Here is a 15,392-nt window from a genome sequence, read left to right as displayed (position 1 = left end):
TTAAAGACTTTCTTCTCTAAGCAAACACTAGATTTAGATGGTTTTTGCAAGTGACAGTTATCAAACTTTTTATAGAAGAGATGAACCTATCTTACACAAGTTGTTTTAGAAAACAAAGGGAAAACCTGCAATTTATCCTATGAAACCTTATGCCAAAGCTGATAAAGACCATACAATAAAAGACAATTACTGGCTTATTTAACTTGGGAACATAGGTATATGGAAGTCCTAAGTAAAACATTAGTTAGCCAAATCTATCAGTGTATAAGATAAGACACCTCTAACAGTGATGAACAACCACTCGGGTTATAAGAATCCAACTTGATTAGGGATATTAAAGTTGGTTTTATAAAGGCTATTTTCAATTTAGGACCTCTTGGCAGCAGGTGTGCTCCATGAGATGAACCCTCTATTGGTGCCTCTCATTTCAGGGCACATGTGCTGGTTTACAGCACACATAATCTCAGAACTGATGCCCCTTATTTGCCAACCTTTGCAGTGAGTGTGGTACCATTTGCCTTGTTTCCACAAAGTTCTTTTGCTCTATTTTTTAATTCTTGGATTTTCTTTTTTCCCCTTAAAGTTTGAATTACACAAATGTTGAGAATCATGTATAACACCTCTTTTGTTAGCATATTCCTAAGGGTAAATGTGTAATGGTTTAAAAAGAAAATTCCTTGATGAGAGGAGATAAGAACTATTATATAATTAATATAGAGAAAAATGCCTTGGCAGGTTATATTCCCAAAATGAATTTTAACTACTGAAGTAATTGCGTCTATTTTAATGGTATTTGGTATCATTATAGTAAAAATGGATGTCATTTTGATGCTAAAAATATTTAAAGTATCTTCCTATTGAAATTAAGTAACTATATTACTTAATGAGAGTTCACTTTTATACCCCAGGTTTTTCAAATAAATAAATAAATAAATAAATAAATAAATAAATAAATTTCCCTTATAAGGTGAAGTAATCGTGACCTTGTGACCAAATGTGATTTCTCTCAGGATCTTTTAAAAATAAAATATCTATCAATGTAATTCACTGAAATCCCAATAAGGGATTTAAGAAAAATTAATGCTTATTTTCATAGATGCACAAAAGCATTTGATAAGGTTATTTATATTCATTTATAATAGTTATTTATGATAAAAACTCCCCAAAATACTTGAAATAGAAAAGAGCATTTATCTTTTCAAAAACTATCTTCCAAAATTCTACAGCATTTTACTGAAGAGGGAAAATTATAAATAGTTCAAGATATGGAAATAAGGATGACCTCCCTCCCTCCCTCCCTCTCTCAAAATAAGTAAATAAAAAAACAAACTTAAAAAAAATTTAAAGGTGCAACTATAGTGCTCACTTTGGCAACACACGGACAAAAATTAGAACGACACAGAGAAGATTAGCATGGTCCCTGTGCAAGGATGACACTCAAATTCATGAAGCGTTCCACATAGGGGGCAGTTCCCCAGTGAACTGACACCTTTTGTGCATTAGCACAGAAATTGGGGTTTGGAGAGGTCGCTCTGGAGGCCCAATCCAAGTTTAAAAGAAACAACAAAAGTAAAAGTGCAACTATAATATAAAAGAAGAAACTGTCCACATAGTGGTAGGGGGTAGGAAGTGCTGGTAAATACTACTGGTTATATTCCCCCTATTAATAAACATTACTTACTATTCTATTTATTTATGCCTTCCTTTATGTCCTTTAACACTTCATAGTGTTCCTTTATGTCCTTTAACGCTTCATAGTGTTGTCCATAAGAATCTTTTATATCTGGTGTTAATTTTATATGTTAGCGCAAATAGAATTGTTACTGATAAATTTTCAATTGGTCATTATTACTGCCTAGGAATACGATTGATTTTATATGTGGATTAATTTCCTAGGGTTGCCATAACACAGTACCACAAACTGTGTGGCTAAAACAACCTAAATTTATTCTTTCATAGTTTTGGAAGCTAGGAGCATGAAATCTAGGTGTCAGAAGCGCCACATTCCCTTTGCAGACTTCACGGAAGACTCCTCCTTGCCTCTCTCAGCTTCTAGTGACCCCAAGCATTCCTTGGCTTGTGGTAACATAACTCGAATCTCTACTTCGGACTTGACGGATCTCCTTTTCTCTGTCTTTTCTTTTTTGAAGATCTCACTCAATGAATTTGGGGCCTCCCCTAAATTGAGAATGATCTCATCTTTACATCCTTAATGAATTATATTTGCCAAGACTCTATTTCTAAATAAGGTCACCATATGAGGTTCCGGGTGGATGTGAATTTGGGAGAGACAATATTTAACTCACTTATATCTTGTATCAAATAATTTAATCAATCTTCTTATTACTTCTAATAATTTGTGGATTCTCTATATAGAGTTCTGTGTTTTAATGAAACAGGCAATTTTCTCATTTCCTGTCTTATCTGTCATTGTTTTTTTTTCTTCCTTTTTGGGTCTTCCTACCTTTGCTACAACTCCAGGGAAATATTAAGTAAAAGTTGTGATGACAAACAATTTTAATTTATTGCTAACTAGTATAAATCCTTGTAAAATTTTACAGGTAAGTGTAACACATTGGATGTAGGGCTTTAATAAATCCTCTTTATTGTACTAGTCAAGTTTTGACTTCTAGTTTTCTGAGAGGTCGTTTTTACATTGTTTTATTTTTTAATTATAAATGAGTGCTGCATTTTATTGATGCTTTTTAAGCATCAATTGAAATGACCACATTTCCTCCATCTAAATGTGAATGTGATGGTCAGGGAGGACAAACTGTTCCTCTGTTGTCTCATATTTAGTAACTAGAGTCCTGTGAATTACACTCATAAAAGACAGAAGAACATGAGGAAAAGGTTTATATATGTGTATATGGGAGCCAACAAAAAAGTAGCAGTCTTCTCAAATGTTTAAAGTTAGAGGATTATCTTTCTAATTTATTAGAGAAAGGGGAGGAGGGAGAGCAGCCTTTGGGAAGAACAAAAAGGTTTCTTTAGAAAAGACCATTTGTTTTTGAGGAGAACAAATAGGATAGAAGAAAGTTTGTGATAATGTTGGTTTATGCAGGTGCTCTTTGTCCTTTTCATGGCCATTAAAATTCCCGAGAGGGACATTTGTGGTAGCCTCATTTCCCAGAAGTTGCTGCCTTTAGTCAGATAAGGGATGCTCCAAGAAGGTTTCTGTCTGCATCCATCAAATCTCAAATGTCTTCAGCTTAAAATCACCTCCATGTGAACCCTGGGATTCTGAATGGGTCCCTCCTGGGAAAATACAATGGATGTCCATCATTGTCTTCCTGGGACAAAACTAAGCCATCATGGTTTTCTTCTCCTATATATTAACAGAATTCACTTGGATAGTAATCTATTTAAGATTATTCAGCTTTGGGGCACATGGAATACTACGTGGCAATAAGAAAGAATGAAATATGGCCTTTTGTAGCAACGTGGATGGAACTGGAGAGTGTGATGCTAAGTGAAATAAGCCATACAGAGAAAGACAGATACCATATGGTTTCACTCTTATGTGGATCCTGAGAAACTTAACAGAAACCCATGGGGGACGGGAAGGAAAAAAAAAAGAGGTTAGAGAGGGAGGGAGCCAAAATATAAGAGACTCTTAAAAACTGAGAACAAACTGAGGGTTGATGGGGGGGTGGGAGGGAGGAGAGGGTGGGTGATGGGTATTGAGGAGGGCACCTGTTGGAATGAACACTGGGTGTTGTATGGAAACCAATTTGACAATAAATTTCATATTTTAAAAAAAATTAAAAAAAATTTAACAAAATTTTAAAAAGATAATTCAGGGGCGCCTGGGTGGGGCAGTCAGTTAAGCGTCCGACTTCAGCCAGGTCACGATCTCGCGGTCCGTGAGTTCGAGCCCCGCGTCAGGCTCTGGGCTGATGGCTCAGAGCCTGGAGCCTGTTTCCGATTCTGTGTCTCCCTCTCTCTCTGCCCCTCCCCCGTTCATGCTCTGTCTCTCTCTGTCCCAAAAATAAATAAAAAACATTGAAAAAAATTTAAAAAAAAATAAATAATAAAAAGATAATTCAGCTTTGTCCCTTGGTGAAATTAATTTTTTCTTTCTTTACTTTCCTCAGAAAATAGTTTGAGGAACTTTCAGCCTTTTTTCTATTTCTGAATAATTTTTATAACAGATAAAATCGGGTAAAAATCAGGTAAAATTTGTGCCTTGTGGTACAGGTTGGGGAGGGATTTTTTTTAATTGTGAATTCGTGTTCTTTAATAATTACATTTTTAAATTTTTCATCAGCTTAAATTTTAAGACACTTGTAGATTTATAGAAAAAAGAGGGAGATAGTACAAAGTTCCCAAATACTTTGCACTTTTCTATTAACATCATTATTTATATAAATATATGTGGTATATATTACTATTATAACACATATTCTATGGTATATTGTTATAATGAGCCAATATTGATATGCTACCATTAACTAAAACTGTACTTATTCAGATTTCTTTAGTTTTAATCTAATGTCTTTTTTGTGTGTCCAAGATCCCATGTGACATTTAGCTGATATGTCTTTTTAAACTCCATTTGGCTTTAATAGTTTTTCATACTTCACTTGTTTTTAAATGACTTAGTTTTGAGGAATATTGATTAGGCATTTTACATAAAATGTTCATCAATTGGGATTTATCTGGTATTTTTCTCATGGTTAGATTGAATTTATGGGTTTTAGAGAAGAAGACTACAGCAGTGAAGTGTCCTTTGTATCACCACATATCAAGGATGCATATGATTTGTCACTATTGATGTTGACCTTGATCACCTGGCTGAGGTCATGTTTGTCATGTTTCTCTACTGTTTAAGTTAGTCTCTCCCTACTCTCATGCTGTAGTCTTTGGAAGGAAGGCACTGTGCACAGAGTAATTACCTTTTTTGAGTTTAGATCTTCTCCCATCAATTTTATTGTCATATAGTTTGAAAATAGTTCTTAGGTCAAGCTTTGCAAATATATTGATATAGTCATAATATCAAAAGTCTTTGTATCAGCTGTAGTATACCTTTTTTTATTCTCTAAATGAATTATCTGTATATTTATCCTTCCTGTTGGATCAAACTTATTGGAAAGTTGCTCACTTTTTAGTTTTGTTCTAAGAATTAGCTTTTTATTAGCTGTTGATTATTGTTTCTTTGTTTTATTTCCTGTTAACATCTGTTCTTCTACTTATAATTTCCCTATTTTTTCAGGTTTACTGTGTTAATTCTTTTCTATTCCTGACATTGACATCTAGCTCATGTAGTCTTAATTCTTACTAGTATTTAATATCTATGTTTACATATTCCCACCAGTGTAAGTTGATGGCATGCTACACCATTAGATAAAAGTAATTTCATTTTTATTCACTCAAAATTCTGTGATTTCATTGTAACTTACATTTAAATAATGAATGTTGCTGAGGTTTTCCTTATGACCCAGTATGTGTTCTACTTGTGATTTTCCTATGTACTTGAATGTAATGTGGCATCTCAGTTTGTTTACTTGGTTTTTACCCTACCTTTCTGGCATTCTTATGGATATTGGCATGTTTATTTCTTTGTCTATATCTTTTAACTTGTCTTTCATATTCATTAAACTCTTTGCTATTTGATGATTTCTGGGGGAGTCCCTCAACCTGATCTTTCAGTTTACTAATTGGGCTTTTATATGCATTCTGCTCTTGCACCAGACTATTACTTCCAGGTATTATTTATTTCAGACTGAGAATCTTTAACTGGTTCTTTTTTTATGACTGCTTGTTTCTGCTTTACAGTGAGATAATAAGTATCTCCCCTTTTCCCTCTCTAATGATGCGATAAACCTAATTCTTGTTTATCTGGCCCATATTTTTCCCTTTCTTACGTAATGGTTGTGCCTTCAGATGTCTCATTTTTCCTGTGATGTCACATTTCTTGGAGATTATCTTACTATCAACAGTAATATCTCCCTAGGAGAATAAGCCAAATTCTAAGCTGTAGCTTGTGCCCTTGGTGTGGCAAGTTTACAGAGATTCTTAGAAGGGTTCTTTAGGGCTAAGAGCCTATTTTGATATATCCTTCCCAATTTCCCATCTGTCACACAGACATAATGTGACATTGATCTCAAGTGACATTGCTGTACCTCCACCCAAGCACAGTTTTTCCCAAGATCTCTCATCTTCTTGTGATCTAATCCTCTAAACCACAGCTTCTCAACCAAAAATGGTATTTGGAAATCTGTGAAGGAAATTTAGGGGTTTCTGTAATGACACCACGTTGCTAAAGCATTTAGGGCAAAGGGTTGGGAATACTAAACATGTATACGCGTGAAGAAGTCCCACACAATAAAGTACTGTCCCAAATAAAACGATAATAGCATTCCCATGTGTGGCAGTAGGGGAGGAGTTAAAGTCTAGGACTAACTGATTCATTTGCCTGTGTAGGTTTCTCCTCTCTACCCTCAGGTTTCTCTAGTGGTGGCTGATGTTATTATACTACAAGTTAGGTAGTGAAAAATGCTGCTGCTTCTCCTCTGCAGTCGCAAGATAGCAATCAATGTTTAACCAGGGCATTAGAAGGAAATTCAAAGGGTGCAGAATGCTTGCCTCAATCTTTTCCCTGTTGATGGCTACCAGCTTTCTCCTGCCCCGGCTTGGCTTCCTCTTCCTAAACCCTAACCTCCATCAGGTACATCAGAAGGCAATTATCTTGGACTTCCTAGGAATTTCTTAGAGCTTTTACTATTACCTGAAATGTACCATCTTGTCACTTCTGGGGTATACCCAGTGTTGGGTCAAATGAAGGAGCCAACATCTTGTTAGTATTCCATCTTTCTGCCTTACTCTAGGCACACTGATTCCTAACAACATGTGAATAAAAAAGGCAATTGGGTAGCTAATTTGGAAAATTTAGAGCAACAAAAGTAGATGTACCACCCACTCCCCAGAAAATAAGATATACCAAGACATGTTATTAAAAAAAAAGCAGTGTAGCTTTTATAGATGAAAAACATACCAAGCAAGATGAAGAGCCCAGAACTATACCATGTATAGATGGCAACTTGAAATGATGAAAGTGGTGGCACCAATCTGTGTGGACATGTTCAATTGTTTGCTACATTTGTTTGGTAGATGATAGGGGGAAAATGAAACATTTCACAGAGAAATATATTACTTCTACCATTTAAGACAGTTAATAAATTTTTTTATTTTAAATAATTTTATAAGTATAGAAAGGTTCTAACATAAGTATAGAGAGTTCTTATATAGGCCTCAGCCAACTTTACATAATAACAACTTGTATAATTTTTTTTAATTTTTTTAATGTTTATTTTTGAGAGAGCAAGAGAGCACAGTGAGGGAGGGACAGAGAGAGAGAGAGACAGAATCCAAAGTAGGCTCTAAGCTCTGAGCTGTGAGCACAGAGCCTGTCGCAGGGCTCAAACTCACGAACTGTGAGACAATGACCTGAGCCGAAGTCAGATACTTAAACGACTGAGCCACCCAGGCACCCCACATCTTGTATAATTATTGTACAATGTACAAAACCAAGAAATTAACATTGGTACTTGAGTGACTATTACCTAAAGTGCAGACTTTATTTGAATTTCGCCATTTTTTCCACTAATGTCCCTTTTCTGTTCCAGAACCCAAGACAGGATCCCACATTAAATTTAGTAATCATCTCTGTAATCTCTTCCAATCTCTGAAAGTTGCTTAGTCCTGCCCTGTTTTTCAGGATCACGTTTTTTTTTTTTAATTCAAGTATAGTTGACATATACTGTTATATTAGTTTCAGATGTACAATATGGTGATTCAACAATTCTGTACATCATGCAAAGCTCACCATAATAGGTATAGTCCCCATACGTTATTATTACAGTGTTATTGCCTATATTCTGTGTCCTGTACTTTCCATCTCTGACTTATATACTTCACACCTATAAGTGTATACTTCTTCATCTCCTTTACATATTTCACCTGTCTTCCCCTTTCCCTCTGGCAAACACCAGCTTGTTCTCCATATTTATGAGTCTGTTTCTCTTTTTGGTTGGTCTGGTTGGTTGGTTGGTTGGGTTTTTAGACTCCACATATAATTAAAATCCTAACACTTTGTCTTTCTGACTTATTTCACTTCATGTAGTACCTCTATGTTCATCCATATTGATGCAAATGGCAAGAACTCATTCGTTTTATGGCTGAGTAATATTCCTCTGTGTGTGTGTGTGTGTGTGTGTGTGTGTGTGTGTATGTATGTCCATCCCATGTTCTTTATACATTCATCTCTTAAAGGACACTTTGGTTGCTTCCTTACCTTGGCTACTATAAAGCTTCAATAAACATAGAGTTGCCTATCTCTTTTTGAAATAGCGTTTTTATTTTATTTTCTTAGGTTATTTACCCAGTAGTGGAATTACCAGATCATATGGTATTTCTGTTTTTAATTTTTTGAGGAGCCTCCATAGTCTTTTTTTTTTTAATTTTTTTTTTAACGTTTATTTATTTTTGAGACAGAGACAGAGCATGAACAGGGGAGGGGCAGAGAGAGAGGGAGACACGGAATCTGAAACAGGCTCCAGGCTCTGAGCTGTCAGCACAGAGCCTGACGCGGGGCTCGAACTCACAGACAGTGAGATCATGACCTGAGCCAAAGTAGGACGCTTAACCGACTGAGCCACCCAGGCGCCCCAACCTCCATACTCTTTTACACAGAGATTATACCAATCACCTTCCCACTAACAGTGCACATGTGTTTCCTTTTCTCCACATCCTCTCCAACATTTGTTATTCCTTGTCTTTTTGATACAACCATTCCCACTGCTATGAGGTGATATTTCATTGTATTTTGTTTTGCATTTCCCTGATGATTAGTAACGTGGGGCATGGGTTTGGCTTTTGGCTTTGTCCAGCAAAACTGAGGACAGCATAAAGGATTACTCAAGACTCCATGCAAGTCAAGAGAGGTGAGAGGAAGGCTGAGGGAAGTCTCTCAGAGACTTTTTATTAGGCTACATTATAGGGAAAACATTGCACAATATGTCAGTGGCGATGTACCAGTAAGAACATACAGAAAGCATGAAAAAAAAGAGAAAAGGTGTTCCCAAGATTACAAAAGAGCAGATGCTGAAAGCAGGGTGGAGGACAAGATAAGATATTCCATAGATAACATGGTTTAAGGAATTAATGAGCACAGGCAGGACCCAACCCCTAAATATGCATTAATTAGATACTGGTCAGCTATTTTCAGAAGGTTCAGAAAGCAGTGTAATAGGTTCCCTATAATCTTCTTAACCAGGACATAACTATTTGATTTCCCACAGTTGAGCATGTTTTCATGTTCCTGTTGGCCATCTGTATGTCATCTTTGGAAAAATGTCTATTTAGGTCCTATGCCCATTTTTTTATATTTTTAATTTTTTACAACTTTTTGGCGTTGAGCTATATAAGTTCTTTATATATTTTAGATATTAATCCCTTATCAGATACATAATTTGCAAATAATTCCTCCAATCCAGTAGGTTACCTTTTCATTTTGTTAATTATTTCCTTTGCTGTGCAAAAGCTTTTTACTTTGATGTAGTAACAATAGTTCATTTGGGTTTTTGTTTTCCAGCCTGGGGAGATATATCTATAAATATGTTGCGAAGGCCAGTGTCCAAGAGGTTACTGCCCATCTTTCCTTTTAAGAGTTTTATGGCTCTATGCCTCGCATTTAAGTCTTTAATCCACTTTGAGTTTATTTTTTCATAGAGTGTAAGAAAGTTGTCCAGTTTCATTCTTTTGCATATAGCTGTCCATGAAACTACACTTGTTGAAGAGATAGTTATTTCCCTATTGCATATTCTTGCCTCCATTGTCATAGATTAATAGACCATATAACTATGGGCTCATTACTGGGCTCTCTATCTGTTCTGTTGATCTATGTATCTATTGTGCCAGTACCATACTGTTTTGATTACTTTAGCTTTGGAGTATATCATGAAATCTGGGATTGTGATACTTGCAGCTTTATTCCTCCTCTCCAGATTGCTTTGGCTATTCAGGATCTTTTGTTTCCATATAAATTCTAGGATTCTTTACTTTCGTGTTTAGAAAAATACTATTGGTATTTTATAAGGATTGCATTGAATCAGTACATTGCTTTTAGTTGCATAGATGTTTTAATAATATCAGTTCTTCTGATCCATGAGCATGGAATATTTTTCCACTTGTATCATCTTCCATTTCTTTCATCAATGTTCTCTAGTTTTCAGAGTAAACATCTTGGTTAAATTTATTCCTAGGTATTTTATTCTTTTTGTTGCCATTGTTAATGGGATTATCTTCTTAATTTCTCTTACTCCTACTTTGTAATTAGTGTATAGGAATACAAAAGATTGCTATACATTATTTTTGTAGACTGTAACTTTACTGAATTAATTTATCAATTTAAATCATTTTGGTGTGATCTTTAGGATTTTCTGTGTAGAATATATCATCTGCGAATAGTGACAGTTTTACTTGTTCATTACCGATTGAGATCCCTTTTGTTTCTCATCTGATTGCTGAAGCTACCACTTCCAATATTATGTGGAATGAAAGTGGCAAGAGTGAACATCCTTGTCTTGGTCCTCATCTTAGAAGAAAACCTTTCAGTTTTTCACCAGTTGAATATGATGTTAGTTGTTGGTTTTCATATTTGGTCTTTATTATATTGAGGTGTGTTCCCTCCAAATTAACTCTGTTGATGGCTTTTATCATGATTGGATTTTGAATCTGTCAAGTGCTTTTCTGCATATAGTGATGATCATGTGGTTTATCCTTTGTCTTGTTAATGTGATGTATGTATCACATTGACTTATTTTCAAATATTGAACCATCCTTGTATCTATGAAATAAATTGCACTTGATCATGGTAAATGATCCTTTTAATGTATTGTTCAATTTGATGTGCTAATACTTTTTTTTTTTTTTTTTTTTTTTTTTTGCTGACTTTTGCATCTTTGTTCATCAGAGATACTGGCCTGTAGTTTTCTTTCTTGGTAGGGTTTTTGGTTAGAGTATCAGGATAATAATACTGGTTTTATAGATGGAATTTGGAAGTTTTTCTTCTTCTATGTTTTTGAGCAATGGGAGAAGAATTGATGCTTTGTAGAATTTATCTGTGAAGATGTCTGGTCCTTGACTTTTGTTTCTTGGGAGTTTTTTGATTACTGGTTCAATTTTGTTACTAGAAATCTATCAGTTTAGATTTTCCGTTTCTCCTTGAATCAGTCTTGGAAGATTATGTTTCTGGGAACTTATCCATATCTCTAGGTTGCCAATTTGTTGGTATATAATTTTTCATAATATTCTTATAATCTTTTATGTGGTGTTATTTCTCTTTTTCCATTTTTTATTTTGAGTCATGTATCTTTTTTTTTCCTTGATGAATCTGGTTAAATGTTTACCGATTTTGTTTATCTTTTCAAAGAACCAGCAGTTGGTTTCATTGGTATTTTCTATTTTTGTCTCTATTTAATTTATTTCTGCTTTAATCTTGATCATTTTCTTCATTCTACTGACTTTGGGTTTATTTGCTCTGCTTTTTCTAGTTCCTGAAGATGTAAGATTTGTTTTCTTCAGATTTTTCAGAAAGTAGCCCTGTATTACTATCCGTTTTCCTGTTAAAACAACTTCTGTTGCATTTCAAAGATTTTAAACTGTTTTCATTTTCATTTGTCTTCATTTTTTAAATTTCCTCTTTAGATTTTTGTTGACCAATTGGATGATGACTAGCATGTTGTTTGCCTCCTTATTTGTTCCAATTTTTCTTGTAATTGATTTCTAGTTTCATATTATAGGCAAAAAAAATATTTGATGTAATTTTCATCTTCCTAAATGTATTAAGACTGATTTTTGGACCTAATATGTGCTCTCCTGGAAAATGTTCCACAAACATTCGAAAAGAATGTGTATTCTGCTGTTATGGGATGGAAATGTGCTGTATATATCTGTTAAGTCCATCTGTTCTAATGTGCCATTCAAAGCCATTGTTTTCTTATTATCTGTCTGGATGATCTATCCATTGATGTAATTAAGGTCTTAAAGTTCCCTACTATTATTATTGTCAATTTCTTTATGTCTGTTAATATTTGCTTTATGTATTTAGGTGCTTTAGTGTTGGGTGCATGGATATTTATAATTGTTATATCCTCTTCTTGGAGTGATCTCCTTATTATTTAATTATGTAAGCCCTTCTTTGTCTCTTGTTACAGTCTTGGTTTTAAAGTCTATACTGCCTGATATAAATATTGCTATCCTGGCTTTTTTTTCTGCTTTAATTTGCATGAAATATTTTTTTCCCAGTTTCTTCACTTTCAGTTTGTATATATCTTTAGGTCTGAGGTGAATAGCAGCATCTAGATGGATCATTGTTTCATCCATTCAGTCAGCATATGTCTTTGGTTTGGAGCATTTGGTTTATTTACATTTAAAATAATTATTTTTAGGTATGTACTTGTTGCCATTTTGTCAATTGTTTTCCGGTAGTTTTTGTTGTTCTTCTCTATTTCAGTCTTCCTCTCTAGCTAACTCCCCCTGTGGTTTGATGGTTTTCTTTAGGGTTAGTGCTTGAATTACTATCTATTTATCTATCTATCTATTTATTTCTTTATTTACTTGTGTGTGTGTGTGTGTGTGTGTGTGTGTGTGTGTGTCTATTTTTTGTTTTGTGGTTACTGGGGTTCATATTAACATCCCATGTCTTTGGCAGTCTAATAATTATTATGTGTCTTGGTGTGGGTCTCCTTGGGTTCATCTTGTTGGGGGTTCATCTGTTTTGGACCTGGATGTCTGTTTCCTTCCCCAGATTAAGGAAGTTTTCAGCTCTTCTTCATGTGAATTTTCTGTTCTTTCTCTTTTCCTTCCTATAATCGTCTATAGGGATTGCTATAATGTGAATGTTAGTACATTTGATGATGTCACAGAGCTCCCTTAACCTATTCTTTATTATTTTCTTCTTTTTGCTGTCCAGTTTGATTGCTTGCCATTATACAGTTTTCCAGATTACCAATCTCTTCTTCTGCATCCTCTCAGCTTCTGTTGATTGCCTCCATTTTTCATTTCAGTTACTGTACTCTTCAACGTTAACTGTTTTCCCCCTATCTCTTGGTTGAAATTCTTACTTGAGCCATCACTATTTTGTCATGTCCAGTGAGTATCTCTATGACCATTGCTTTGAACTCTTTATCAGGCATATTGCTTATTTCACTTAACCCCTTTTCTGTGATTTTTGTCTTGCCCTTTGATTTGGGGTGCATTCCTTTGTCTCCTCATTTTGTCTAAATCTCTGTTTGTTTCTATGTATTAGGTCAACTGTGTCTCCTGGTCTTGAAAGTAATTGCCTTAGTAAAAGAGGTCCTGTGTTGCCCTATAGCCAATCTCCCTTTGTAACTAGAACCAGGTGCTCCTTTTAGGCTGTGTGCACTCTCCTGTTATGGCTTACCCTCAGTTGCTATGGGCATTCTAGTGAGTAAGGCTGACTCAGCCCAACTGGCTGCAATGACCCGCTTCACCTGCTGTGGGTGTACAGGGCATGGGTTGTTCGTAACTGCTGAGTTGCCTGGCTGTAGCTGCCATGGGCTTGCTGGTGGGTGCAACCAACCCTCAGCCTGGCTCTCTGTGTGCTGAAAGGCAGGGCTAGCACCCTGCACAGCCAGCTCAGAGCCAAGGCTGCAGGAACTACAGGTGTGCTGGTGTGTGGGGTTATTGCCATCCCTTCCCAGGGCAGGAATCATTTTTGAGGGGTGCTGGTCCTAGATAGGGCTTCCTGCTGGGTGTGGCAGGGTAGTAATCACTTTGGATGAGTATGTGCTAAGGTGAGGGATTTGGGCAAGCAGGTCCATAAGGGAATCCCCAGGGCGGGACACATGGTGAAAGCAAAGTAGATGGAGAGTGTTATCATTGTCTTCTAGAAGCATCCAGCATTCTGGGCTAGCAGAAGGCAAGAAAAAAGTACCTGCCAGCCCTTTTGTTCCTGGACAAATCACCTACAAATCCCTGCTCCTCTTGCACATGTTCTAAAATTAGTCACTAAATCTCCTTCATGTACACCCCACTTTTCAACTGCTGCTTTTGTGTGGTGTCTCAGGCAAAGCTTTTTCACATGCTGACTCTTGAAGGGTGAGGACTCCACTTCTGTCACCCTCTGGCTCTCCTAATGTTAAGTCCCACTAATTTCTAAAGCTTCCAGATTTAAAGCTTACTGATTTTTAAAATATATGGCCAATAATCTTCAACAAAACAGGATAGAGTACCCAATGGAAAAAAGACCGTCTCTTCAACAAGTAGTGCTGGGAAAACTGGACAGAGACATGCAGAAGAATGAAACTGGACCACTTTCTTACACCATACACAAAAATAAATTCAAAATGGATGAAAGACCTAACTGTGAGAGGAAATCATCAAAATCCTAGAGAATAAAACAGGCAGCAACCTCTTTGACCTCAGCCGCAGAAACTTCTTTCTAGATGTGTCTGTGGAGGTAAGGGAAATAAAAGCAAAAATGAACTATTGGGACCTCATCAGGATAAAAACCTTCTGCCGAGCGAAGGAAACATTGATAAAACTAAAAGACAACTGACAGAATGGTAAAATATATTTTCAAATGACATATTAGATATATTCAAAATCTATAAAGAACTTATCACACTCAACCCCCAAAAAACAAATAATCCAGTGAAGAAATGGACAGAAGACATGAGCAGACAGTTTTCAAAAGAAGATAGATCTCCATAAGGCACTAGAACATGTTAGGGTGTCTGGGATGGTTTTATCTTACCCCTAAAATTCTCAGACAGGATTCTAAAATGTGAGAAAGTGTCAAAATTTCATGAAGCTGGATTACATGTATTGCAAACACAAATGATTATATTGTTATTTACTAGCAGTGTGAAAGATGTTTCCTATGAAGGTAAAAGGAATTCTGAGTCTTTTTTGTTTTTGCATTTTCTCTCATCCTTCCATGGACACTCAGATCCCACAGACAGGATCCCTCCTACTATCAGCACCGCCACCTGGGCAATGAGGCACATCTTGTTTGATTGCTGGAGCCACAGCAGCCATTTCCCTGACTTGTGGCTCAGGCTCCAGTGACCATTCCCTGGACATCTGTTCTTCACTTGGCTGATGCTGGCAATGTGCCCATTTTCCTTGGGCTCTTTTAGATCCTGGCCAGCACTACTCTTACCCTACTCATACCCCCCTAAGAACTGATGATCTACTTGCTTGTATTTTACTGTGCAAATACATGGCCCTTTTTTCCCCTGGCTGAGTTCTCATGTTTATATCCCTCATTTAGACCCATAAACATAGGGGAAAGGAAGCTACTCAATCAAAGATAATGACCAAGCTACACACTAACTGCAAGGAGAGTACACATAAAGAGGACC

General features: G+C 36.0%; 1 non-coding gene across 1 annotated transcript; it reads left to right on the top strand.

Annotated features, from left to right (window-relative positions):
* Window positions 1-1,358: 1,358 nt before the first annotated feature.
* On the top strand, window positions 1,359-1,465 carry LOC121035686 (U6 spliceosomal RNA). Its single transcript, XR_005793025.1, has one exon. It is a non-coding gene; the product is annotated as a U6 spliceosomal RNA (small nuclear RNA).
* Window positions 1,466-15,392: the final 13,927 nt, after the last annotated feature.

This window comes from Herpailurus yagouaroundi, unplaced genomic scaffold (assembly GCF_014898765.1).
Source record: "Herpailurus yagouaroundi ecotype Mexico unplaced genomic scaffold, PumYag 161, whole genome shotgun sequence".
Taxonomy (NCBI): domain Eukaryota; kingdom Metazoa; phylum Chordata; class Mammalia; order Carnivora; family Felidae; genus Herpailurus; species Herpailurus yagouaroundi.
Note: the sequence above shows the minus strand (reverse complement) of the source record. Positions and strands in the feature narration are given on the sequence as shown.